The following is a 12,246-nucleotide window of genomic DNA, read 5'->3' on the forward strand; positions in this document are numbered from 1 at the left end:
TGAACATTCCCATATGCCTCAATGTGGTGTTAAGCGTGTGTTGTGCTGCTGAAGATGCCATTTTTCAAGTGAGTCATAAAATCCAGCCCATTTATGGTCAATACAAATCCTGTCGCACTTTTTTTGCATGTAACCAGAGTTTGTTCTAATGAAATTCCTCTTTGGGAAGTTAAATTCCGTGTCCCCAGTTCCCAATGCATGTTGGCTTGGTTACAATATTCTTCACTTCCTGTCCTACACTGATATGTAGCATTGCAGTACACTTCTACACAGCTGCTGAGTGCTGCCTTCAAAACTGTATTTGCAATTCCAGGCAGACATATCATTTTGTAAAATGCTTTGGAATCTCTGAGGATGAAAAGTGATCCCAAAGCATTTTACAAAATGATAAATGCACTGTAGAGTTGCAGGACAAGACTTTCAAACATGACTTGCTATTCTGAGTCCCTCAGTTTTTGAATGCCCAACTTTTGAGGCGCTTAAGAAGAGAGCGGGTGCTCAGAACTTTCCGAAAATCAAGCCCTTGAAGGCATCTCAAGTGGGGCACCCAAATACTGGGGCACCTCAATATGACTAAGCACTTCTGAAATTCTGGTCTCTGGAATATTAACAGTGTTGTTTTGTGCATATCTTCATCATTCTGTGATAGCTGGAAAACAATCTTGCATGCCTACAAGCCAATATTTAGTCACACTTTGGACATGTAATATCTAGCCCATAATACTGTCTAAATTAAATCAATTTGTCTGTTCTCCATCCTTCTTTAATTCTGTCCCTTCATACTCATTTGAATTACATTCCCTTTATACATCTTCTCTTCTGCTCTTCAGATTTGTAGTCCCTTGGTTTTATAACCATAAACATGCTCAGCCACTCCATATATAACCAAGATTAAAGTTCTGTATATAAATCTGGCTCCAAAACTGTATTTCTTTCCATTCTTGGATTTTAACTGTATTTCCTTACTAATTACTGAACAATAATAATTCATCAGTTTTGCTCTTTACATCCCCACAGATTTTTGAAGCTCCCACATATAAATACACAAAACAAGGCCATGAGAAATCCTTTTCTAACTATTAATCATACTTAAAAACAGAAAACTATATAGTATATGAATTTAGCTGCTGCTTCCTTCTAGTGTTAAAGGTAAATGTGTTTCACATGCAATGGTGTTAGAAGTTCTATAATATATCACTTTGCCACCAAGCTAACTTCCCTCCTTTGTATCCTGTGCTACATTTGTGGTCTCTTGCTTAGCTATATAATTAATCCAGATGGTCCACTGCTACTTATAACTCATCACTTCTTTTCTGGATCTCACACACATAGCTGTATTCTACTCCACTGTGAATCCTGCTGCTTTGTATTGACACCTGTATATTTTTAATTATTTATTTACTGATGTGATGAATAGACGTGCCAATGTCCACCCACATGCTCTAGTCACTCTTGGCATAACTTAAAAACACATGTGCAGCAATTGATGATAACCAATCACAAATCCCCATCCCTCTTGAATAAAGTCCCATCTCTGCAACTGCAATTTTCTCCCCACCATGTTTTCAGATATCTGGGGGGAAAGGATTTGGTGTCCCAGAAAGTAGAGCTGGCTGAAAACCAGAATTTCCATTTTGCTGGAATTTCCAACATTTCAAATCAGAATGAAAAGCCAAAATTTTTAAATATCCCATGAAATGAAAACTTTGAAAAATTTCTCTTTGGAATTATCAAACCATTTTGATCCTATAATATGATATTTAATAAAATATATTGCATTAATATTATGTAAAATATACGATATAATATTGATATCTTAATTTAGTTTTGACTTATATATTAATCAAAATAAGCTGAATTTAATTTCAACTTTATTGAAATGAAATATTTTGATAATGAAATGAGTCAAAATGGTTTATTTTGCATTTTTCATGATAGGGCGTAGATTTCAACAGGAAGCATTTTGTTTTTGACAAAACTGCATTTTTTGATGGAAAACTGTTCTGTTGAAAAATGTTCGACGAGCTGTGGCTCCAGGTCATTGGATTTGAGCTATTTCAGACTGAATGAGGAGTGAATTCCAGTGCTGGGAGGCCCTCACAGAGAACGCTCGCCTGCCAGTATTCCTCTCTCATTTATACCAATGGGGCTCCAGCCTGAGAGCCTCTGCCAACCTCAAACCCAGCACTGTGAGAGAGACAGTCTGTCAGATAAGTAGGCCTTAATGTCTATAGGGCTTTAAAGGCCAACATCCTAAACTTTACCTAGAAATCCACAGGGAGCTAGTGCAGATCGCAGAGCTTTAGGTTAGTATGCTTGTGGCATTGACAAATAATTCACATAAGGTCTGATCCTTTTCTCTTTTCAGTCACTGGGGGCTTTGCCATTGGCTGTAATTGATGCAGCAGCTTGTCTTGAGAATGATAGTGATATAAAGAGTTTTGAAAGTCCATCCTCTGTTGCTGGGCCATGGCCTTCCCAGAGTCTGCTGCCACATTCTTTCCCCGTTATAGTCCTGTTTCCTCAATAAGTACTTTGGTTTCTCTGGATTGCTTCTTGCCCACTCATCCCAAATCCTGTCCTTTCTCCAGATGACAACTTTCATCTCCCTCACTTAGTTTTTCAGTGAGCTCCATTCTCTCATTACCTACTTCATCCCTAATACAATACTTTCCACCTACTAAAAGGAATCACTTTATCACTTGTCCCACTTGCAAATGTATTCTGCAGCACTCTCAATCCTAATCCATTCTGTCTGTTAACTGCCTTTTATATGCTGAGTCACACCTGAACCTCTCCCTCACCAGATGGTAAACTATATCCATGACACACATTAGATTCTGAACACACCCTCGGTCAATTCCATCATGCTCATCTTCACTTATCTACCATAGAATTAGACCCCCCAGCAAGCTGTTCCAGCCTCATGGTCTCCATTTCTCACCTCTTTTTTTTTTTAATTCACTCTTTAAAAAGAAAAAATTCTAAAAGTCAAGTATGAAGACATATTCATTTCCACTTCCTCTAGCCCCACTGGAATTTAGGCTCCTAAATGCCTAAATCCCTTTTGAAAATGAGATTTGGGCTCCTAAATCAGTTAGGTGTTGCAATGCTGAGCACAGCAATGTCTACATACCTTTTTAAATCCTGGCCTAACTACTTAGTTGCTGGTTACTTTAGTGCATGAAATGGTTGGGAATTGGGACCTGCCGCAAGGAAGGAAATGCAGGGTGAGAAAGCTCATGCAAAAATGGGCAAGAGGGAAAGTAACAGAGAAAGGAGGATGGGGGAAGGAGGAAAAACACAGGTCAAAATAGTGCCAGACCACAGGACGATGGTCCTACAAGATAATTTTCTGACTGTGATGTTGAATGCAACAATAAGATACTTGCTCTATAAATCACAAAGTTTGATTATTACAGAAAGGCCAGATTCTACTCTTGATATTTGTGCAAACCTCCTATTGACATCAGTGGAAGATCCAGAGTGAGTTCTGACGGAGTGGATAGTCTTGAATTTCTACACCAACCCAAGGACCAGAATTAGAAATGGAATTCAACCCATTCCACAGAATGTGTTTTGCACCTTTTTCCCTAAGCAAAATCCTTCTGAGGATCCTCCTCAAACAGCCATCAGCATTCTCTCCAACTTCACCTTCTCATTCTCTCATTCACTTCACATTCTCTCCAACTTCACCTTCTCTGTGGGGATGGCCTGGACTGCTGTGCAGACTGCTGTGCAGTCTCCAACACGAATTCCCATATGCTTGCTGTAGCTGGGTTCTTTCTCAGCATAGTGTTAAGTCTGTGAAGCAAAACATTCTAACGAATAAGAAAATTCAAATCTGTCACTCAGTTAATTCATGCTCTTGTGCTTCCGTGTTGTAGGGGTGTCAGATCCCTGGGCATTCAGTTTTTCGGTAAGTTGGTAGAGATAAATGAGGATGAAGGTCTGCTCTCAGTTACACTTTTGTTAGCCCATTGTCTTCACTTGTGGAATAGCCTGGGTATAAATGAAAGTAGAATTTGGCCAAATGTGCTAATATTTCTAAAGGCCAGGCCAACTTTTCCTTTAATTTTTTCCCTGTGCTTTAAGGGATATGTTGTCAGCCAGCCCAACCTCTCCCTAGTTGTGAGTGTATTGCACCAGCCAAAGGGAGGCCACCCTCTAGAAACTTACCTGCCAAGCGCTAACTGCTTTTGTAGGACAGGCTTCCCTGGGCCAGGCAAGCTGTGTTTGTGTAAGACCAGGATAGTTCTGGGGTCAAAGGTGGTTTTAAGCAAACTTTATGCTTCCCTGATCTTTTGGCCAGCTGAGGACTAGAATGAGGCCTGCTACAAGTTAGAGCAGACTGAAGACTCTAATTTGCACCCTGGATAGAATGATATTACTTGTATATGAAATGTAAGTGTAGTTTCGCCTCAGTTTCAAACTGAGAATGAGAGAGCCAGATCCTATGAACCCGTACTCCTATGAGTAATTCTTATTCCAACAGCTAGACCTGTTGAAATCAATAGTTATATGAATCTGGGTGTGGAAGAATGGGCCCTTAACATGTTATATTATGACTAATGGATTCTCCATTATAATAAACACACAGTCTGAATCAGAAGGGGAAAAATTCACTGGCTAATATAATGAGGTCTAGTACTCGATTCATAAACCCTGCCAATGACCACTTTGTTAGAAAATCATTTCAGGTTTAAAGAAGGAAACCAACACTGCTCATTATCCACAAATCAGTAGAATAGCAGTTCTGAACTGAGACAGCATGGCCCAATGCCCTGAGCCCTTGGGCAAGCCACACAATCTCTGTACTTCTGGTTCCACTCCTGCCCTTTGCCTTTAGAACATGGACTGGTTCTCCCTATGTGCATATACAGTGCCTAGCATAGTGGGGCCCCTAGTCACTCCCAGAATACTAATTAGAAGGATTTGAACTGGGGTTTGGAATAGGACTGATGAGGATACAATACCTCCACTTCACTGCCAAGTGGAAAAAAATGAAATAGGTTAGCTAGAAGAGCACTAGGTATGTGGAGAGAAAGGATGGTTCATTAGTTATAGTGCTAGTCAGGGATTAGGAGACCTGAGTTCAATTCCTGCTCTGCCTTGGACTTTCTGTATGAACTTGGTCAAGTCACTTAGTCATCTGTAAAATGCACTTCCTTACATCATAGGGGTGTTGTGAGGATTAATCACTAAAAACTGTGAGGTGCTACTCTGGGAAAGGGAGCCATATTAGTACCCACAATAGATATGTCCACAATGAGCTCTGTAATCTGCATGAGTTAACATACTTTTGCATTAATTCTTCTTGGAGTACAGAGCCAGCCTTGTGTGTGTACATATGTTATAAAAAAAATCAGTATTTGAAACCATGGAAATTATTGGCATTCAAAACTGAATCTCCTTCTCTCCCCCCTGTCCATTAAAGGCTTGGTATGCTTGTGTGATGTGCGTGCTAGTGCTGGGGAAAAGTAAGGCCAGTTAGCTGCTATATGAAATGTAGGTCTAGGTTTCACCTCAATCTCAAAGTAGTGCATTGAAATAGTAGCCCCTTGGGAGAGCAACTTGAAATGAGCATTTTGTTTTGTGACCTCCATTAGGTCAGAACTTTGTGCATGGAATAGGCAAAGTAATATTCAAGTCACTGCAAGAATCTCACCTTATTTCCTCCGTGCTACCTGAATGTGGGGTTGGGAAAGGGGTGGGGGGGTAGGAAGGAGGTTGGGTTTTGAGTTTGGTTTTTTACATTGAGATAGAATTTGAATGTCCATGGTTTTTTTTGTTTTGTTTTTTAATAACTGGACCCTTGTATACTTCCCCCATTTGCAAAACCCCAACCTTCCCTCTCCTCCTCTGGGAGTTCCTTAATCTATGTATCAGTGGCAATCCTATAATTCCATATAATTGTATTAGTCTCAATAGCAGATTAGTTTTAAGTGCCCCTACAGACAGGGAGCTGTCAGCTCTGCTATTGTTTTCTACTTAATGTGATTCCAGGCAGCAAAGAAGAAAAGCAGCTGAGAGCCCTCTGTCTCACATTACAGCCCACAGTTTCTAAACCAATTAAGGAAAAGGGATTTACAGTCAACTGGATTAGGGGCTTTGTTTATATTATCCCTTTTTTTTTTAAAATAATACCCTCCATTTTACTTGTAATCAACTATTGTTTCCTCTGCCTTTTGAAACACCCATCTATCCCCCTTACCTATCCATGTACCAATACATCTCATAGGTGTGATTTCAGCCATCTGTCTGGCTAATTTTGCCAGGCTGTCTTATTACGTATTTCCAAAGCACTCCGTGTAAGAAGCCTTTTGTGTAAGACTGAGACAAAAACCAATGGCTGATCTCAGGTAGCTTTCAAACAGACCTCACAAATACATGTGAATTTCTGCACTCAGGGTCAGGCAAATATTCCAGTTCCATCGGCAAATGTATCCTGCTGGAATGTTTATCTAAGAACCAAGTGAGCTTGGCATTTGGATAGCAAGAGTGTACTCAGTCATTATCAAGCAGGGAAATGGTGCCAGTAAAACCCCAGAATGTTCACATAGGGTTAAGGAGGTGAAATGAGACTCCCATGGTAAATGAGATGAAATAGCTCACAGGTATGATCCCAGATCTGACCAGCTAATTAGCGGATCAGGGACAGATCCAGATACTCTGGTGTAGTACCTTCCTCTGCAATCTGTAATAATGATTTTCAATAGGTAAGGTCACAGGGTATGCTACTGCTCATTCTGAGTAAAGGTATCAGAATCTGGGGCTGAGTGCTAAGTGATGTTTTGGTTCTGTTCTTAAAAAAAACCAAACTCCTTATCTGGTACTTGATACGTGCCCATAGTAGACACACAAAACAAGTAGTTACCACACTACATAGTGCCTGCAATGCCTCAGCTACTGTCCTACGTCAAAAATAGCCTTAAATTCCTATGGATTCCTAATTCGGAGCAAATTCCTGCCATGGGGCATTAACACATTTAGGTGAGCATGATTTGATGTTTTCCCTGCTGACGTTAGACTAGCAAATACCTTATTTTATGGCTTGTTCCTAAGGCAAAACTGGTTTGGAGGAGTATTGTTACTCTGAATAGAGAATTTTCTATTGAATTCCATTTCCTAAAAACATTTTTTTCCTCCAATCAGTTCAATATTTAAACAGGTTTAAATTTTAAATCTCCTCCACTGTACAAACCCACTTATATTTTTAAATTACAGTAATTCTTCACCAGCTTTCATTTTTAAAGCAATGCAATATGTATAATCCATTCCATGAATCTTAGATAACTTTGATACTGTGCAATTTGCTGCCTTGCAAAGAAGCTTTGCAGTGAAGGTGAGCTCTTCCACTCCAAGGCAATAGCTTTATCACAAATAGGTTTTAAAGAAATAAGAATGAAAAATGATAGATAAACCATGCAGATTGCAGCAGAATCCAGCTAAATGTCTTTCTCTTAAAACTTCTTGTTCCTATAGTGCTCATGACACTTAAGAATGGCCATACTGGGTGAAACCAATGGTCCATCTAACCCAGTATCCTCTCTTCTGACAGTGGCTGATGTCAGATGCCTCAGAGGGAATGAACAAAACAGGGCAATTACTGAGTGTTCCATCCCGTTATCCAGTCTGGACACCTGGCAGTGAGAGGCTCAGGGACATCCAGAGCATGGTGTTGTCTCCCTGACCATCTTGGCTAACAGCCATTGCTGAACCTATCCTTCATGAACTTACCTAATTCTTTTTGAAACCCGGTTATACTTTTGGCCTTCCCAACATCCCAGTAACGAGTTCCACAGCTTGACTGTGAGATGTGTAAACAAGTACTTCCTTTGGTTTGTCTTAAACTTGCTGCCTATTAATTTCATTGGGTAGCCCCTGGTTCTTGTGTTACGTGAAGGGGTAAACAGTGCTTCCCTATTCACTTTCTCCATACCATTCATGATTTTATAGACCTCTATCATAACCTCTTTTTATTGTCTCTTTTCCAAGCCGAACAGTCCGTCTTTTTAAACTCTCCTCATATGGAAGCTATTCCATACCGTTAATCATTTTTGTTACCCTTCTCTGTACCTTTTCCAATTCTAATATATCTTTGAGATGTGGTGACCAGAACTGCACGGAGTATTCAAAGTATGAGTATACTATGGATTTATATGGTGGCTTTATGTTTTATTATCTATCCCTTTCCTAATGGTGTCCTAACATTCTGTAGCTTTTTTGTCTGCTGCTGCACATTGAGCAGATGTTTTCAGAAAACTATCCACAATGACTCCAAGATCTTTCTTGAGTGGTAACAGCTAAATTAGACCCCATCATTTTGTATGGATGGTTGGATTATGTTTTCCAATGTGCATTACTTTGCATTTTGCATTTGTCAGCCAACACAGTTGATCCTTGCAATGCAAAATAGCCATCCCACTCTTGCAGGAATCCATTTTTAGTGCTGAGGATTCAGTTCCTATCACCTCAGTGCCACACAGAGGTTGACTGCTTTTAGGAGAGTTCAGTGAAGAGAGACGTGATTGGAGATATGAAAGATTAACACAGCTAGGCCAAGATTTTCAAAAGTGACTATTGATTTTTTTTCAGTGTCTCTATTTTCGGGTTCCCAACCTAAGACATCTTAAAGAGGCCTGATTTTTTAGATGGTGGCTCTTGTGATTTTACTCTTGTCACAACAAAAATAATATGAAGAAACCACACAAGTACAGTTGGGTCCCAAATAACTGTTCATTAACTATACACAAACATGCAAAGCCTAGCTACATAAATACTGCTGATCTGGCTGGTATCTAGTGACTTCTAAATTATAGAACCCAGTGAGCACCACTTGAAAGCTCACAAACTGTTTAAAGAAATACTACTCTTTTCTTGTACAGTATAGCAGGTGCTCAGCATCATTTAAAAATCAGGCTGTGTATGTATGTGCATGTGTGTGTGTACAGATATAAACTTATTGGTTGATTTGTCTTTAATAATTTATTTAATAAATAGGAATAGTTTTTATTATAACTGAAGTACAATGTTCTTGCCAAAAGCTGCTGGTATTAATATTACATCAGTTTTATGTTTTTAAAATACTACACAGAAAACATAATCAGTGTTTGGCTTGAGCTGACAACACAAAGGACTTTCAGTTCTGCGATTGCACTCTGCACTCTGCGATCGCACAGTCTGCACTCTCTGTCTGGAACTCAATCTAGTGGAATAAGGCAAAGGCATAGGGTCCACTTCTGCAAACACTCACTGCTGTGTATAATGCTTACTACTGCAAGTAGCAATGACAATCCTCTAATTGGACTTCTCACAACTCTACCTTAGTATTAAAAATACTAAATCATACCCCTCCCAGATCCATGCTTATAAGAGCACCCCCCTGCATGGAAGGTGGGGTCAGCTACCTCTGCAGTGTCATGTGTCCTGGACTTGGAGAGGCCTCACCACCAGTGAAGAGATCTAGGAAGGGATCAGGGATTGCAGAGGGATCAGGGCTGGATTGGGGGAAACATATTGTCACCCCCTGCATTCTATGGAGATTGCCCAGGATCAGTAATGCAGCCTGGTTGTCTATCCTGCAGTATCTCTCGTATTGCAAATTCCGCCTTCCCACATTAGAGCTGCCTCCCATGGCACAGGGTCCAGGGACTGGGGCCAGAACGTCTCTGGATACAAAGTTGGTGATTGGCCCAGGCCTTTCTCCAGCCCCCCTGCCATGGCAGATCAATGATTTAGCTATTATAATATCTGTCTGCAGTGTCCTGCATAATATATGAAAAAGCAAAAGGTGATCTCTTCAGTGCACAGTGTAATGAGAAGGCAGCAGGGCTTGCAACAACCTATGCACAGACACAGACAGGCCATTGCTTCTGGAGCTATTCCTTATGTATTAGCATAGCCCCTAGTCTTTCTGCCCAGCTTAGGGTTTTCCATGAAGCCCATTATTATAGTCGTGTGGTGGATAAGGGAGAGGAAGACACTTCTGCACTTCTAACAAGCTAAATTGTCTCTTTTGCAAACTATAATGGTCATGTTCTTTATAAGCCAGGAAACTCGCACTCACGGGCTTCCAAGCCTACGAAGCCGTCACCCACCGGTACATCTTATGGCATGCCATCAAGCTTCACACAGAGGTCCTCATGGGACGCGATTCCTCTTACCCCTGATGAATCTGCTTGTCTGTGTTACGTTCACAGCATACAAGTAGATGTTAGATAAAAACCTAAATAAAATACTCTTTCTGCAAAGTTGCAATGTAACACTGCTTCCTTTCTTCAAATCCAGAACCCTAACACATAAGAACCAAAACCAGAGAGATTAAGCAGGCTGCTCCGTAAGGCAGCGGGAAACTGCTCAAATCACCTTGCTCTAAGTTGGCTCTCTGCAGACTGACTGAAGACCCAGATCACACAATTCCCTACAGAGCTCCCTGGTCTGCAGGTAGGACTGGGGGAAAAGTCTTACACTTAAAGTGATAGCATGTCATTTTAACACAGCTTTCAATATGCCATCATCTATCATCTCAGCTGTCTTTTCTGGATCTTTTCTGTACAGATCCAGAGATGCTGCCAGAGTCTCACAGTGTAGCTCCTCATCCCTCTGGTCCCCACCCACCGCATGAAAGTGGCATTCCAGCTTCCAGTCACTGCTGCTTTACCATGAAATTTCCTGCCATCCCACATCATGTTTAGCTGGCTGGCTGGGTGAGTATTGAGGCTTCAGCTCAGCTCATCATAGAATGGGCAAGTTTCCACCTTGAACCAGATCCACCTATTATCCCAGACCTTGCTTCATAGGACTTTATGCCACTTTATCTCTTCCTGATGCTGGTTACTGCTCCCAGTGGTGCCCATCTCACAGGGACACAGGGTGATGGCTTTCAGCTGGCCTTGGACCCATAGGTATAGTTTGACTTCTATATTTTGTTGATCAGCTCCAGTCAGGCCAATGGGGCTGTGTGTAGGAGGGAGGACAAGTTTCACGCCTTCCTGAGGCTTGCAGTTTGGGGGAGGCAACGCCCTCCTGACCTCTCCTATACTTGAACCTCCTCATCTCCCCAGATGGCCACCACTGTCTGTGTGTTGGCCTCAGACCATCTGCCAGCACGCTCACAGGACAGTCTCCAGGCCCAGGAAGACATGCAAGTGAACGATGCAGGATGCATTTACTGCTGAAAAAGGTGGGAAAATAGCACACCAAATGAACTCCATGGGTGTACAGTGCTGTTTTTACAGGCAAGTGGCTTCTGGCAAACCTGGCCATCCCTGTCAAGTGGAATGCAGAAAGCAGAAATTAAGCAGTGGCTGTGGCACTGTAGAATAACAGAGCATGGACTATAAAGAGAGAGCTTCACTTTACAGGGCAGTCAGTCTGGCATCTTTCATGAGTCCTAAATTCACACAGACCTTTGTCGTTGGTTTTGTTTTTGTTTTTTTGAGGTGAGGGAGAGGGCTGGTTTAAAGAAATAAAATCTTTTACATAAACCATGTCAGTAAGGGAGTGTCTTTTTGCTCATTGATTTTTCTGGGGATTCAGATGGAAGGCTCCCTTTTTAATGTTGTAAATCCTTCAAAAATTGATGAGAGAAGAGACCATTAAAAGTATTGATGCTGTTGCAATTTACATAAAATAGTATGTGCAATCTGTAGTAAACAAAAAAACTTGAGTGGATGGTATGATATGAGATGTACTTTCAAAGTTAGGGATGATGTTCCATAGCGTGATTTATGAGAAGTGGGTAAACTATTTAAAATAGTCCATTTATTTCACCAGTTTAGCTTCCTATTCTGTTTGTGAACTGTCCTTGAACATACATAGACTTTTACAAATATATCTGAAATATTTCAGTGAATGGTTTATGTGAGTCTATCAGTCTATGGATTTCTCATTAATTATTAGCTACTACTTTCTATTTTGAATATTAACTGTTTTAATTTGCTATTTGTGCTGTAATTGATCACCGGAGTCACATTGCTGAACCCCGAATGGATGAATTCCGAGATAGCAACATGAACACTTCTATAAAAATACTTCTGCGGCTCTATATTTGCATGAGTATTTGCAACATTTTCTGTTTCATGATAAAAATGAATTCATATGAGAGTTTGCAGAAAGTGACTGAAAGAGAACAACCTCCCACTATCAAAACAAATCCACTTTTAGAACATAAGCATGGCCATACTGGGTCAGACCAATGGTCCATCTAGTCCATTATCCTGTCTTCCGACAGTGGCTAATGTC

At 40.7% G+C, this 12,246-nt stretch overlaps 1 long non-coding RNA gene across 1 annotated transcript; it reads left to right on the forward strand.

Moving 5' to 3' along the window:
• Positions 1-10,352: 10,352 nt before the first annotated feature.
• On the forward strand, positions 10,353-11,886 carry LOC137154094 (uncharacterized). The gene is made up of 3 exons (XR_010920068.1): positions 10,353-10,446; positions 10,561-10,709; positions 11,067-11,886. It is a non-coding gene; the product is annotated as an uncharacterized lncRNA (long non-coding RNA).
• Positions 11,887-12,246: the final 360 nt, after the last annotated feature.

This window comes from Emydura macquarii, unplaced genomic scaffold (genome assembly GCF_026122565.2).
Source record: "Emydura macquarii macquarii isolate MOO-44397 ecotype Brisbane River unplaced genomic scaffold, CSIRO-AGI_Emac_v2 contig_1253, whole genome shotgun sequence".
Lineage (NCBI taxonomy): Eukaryota > Metazoa > Chordata > Testudines > Chelidae > Emydura > Emydura macquarii.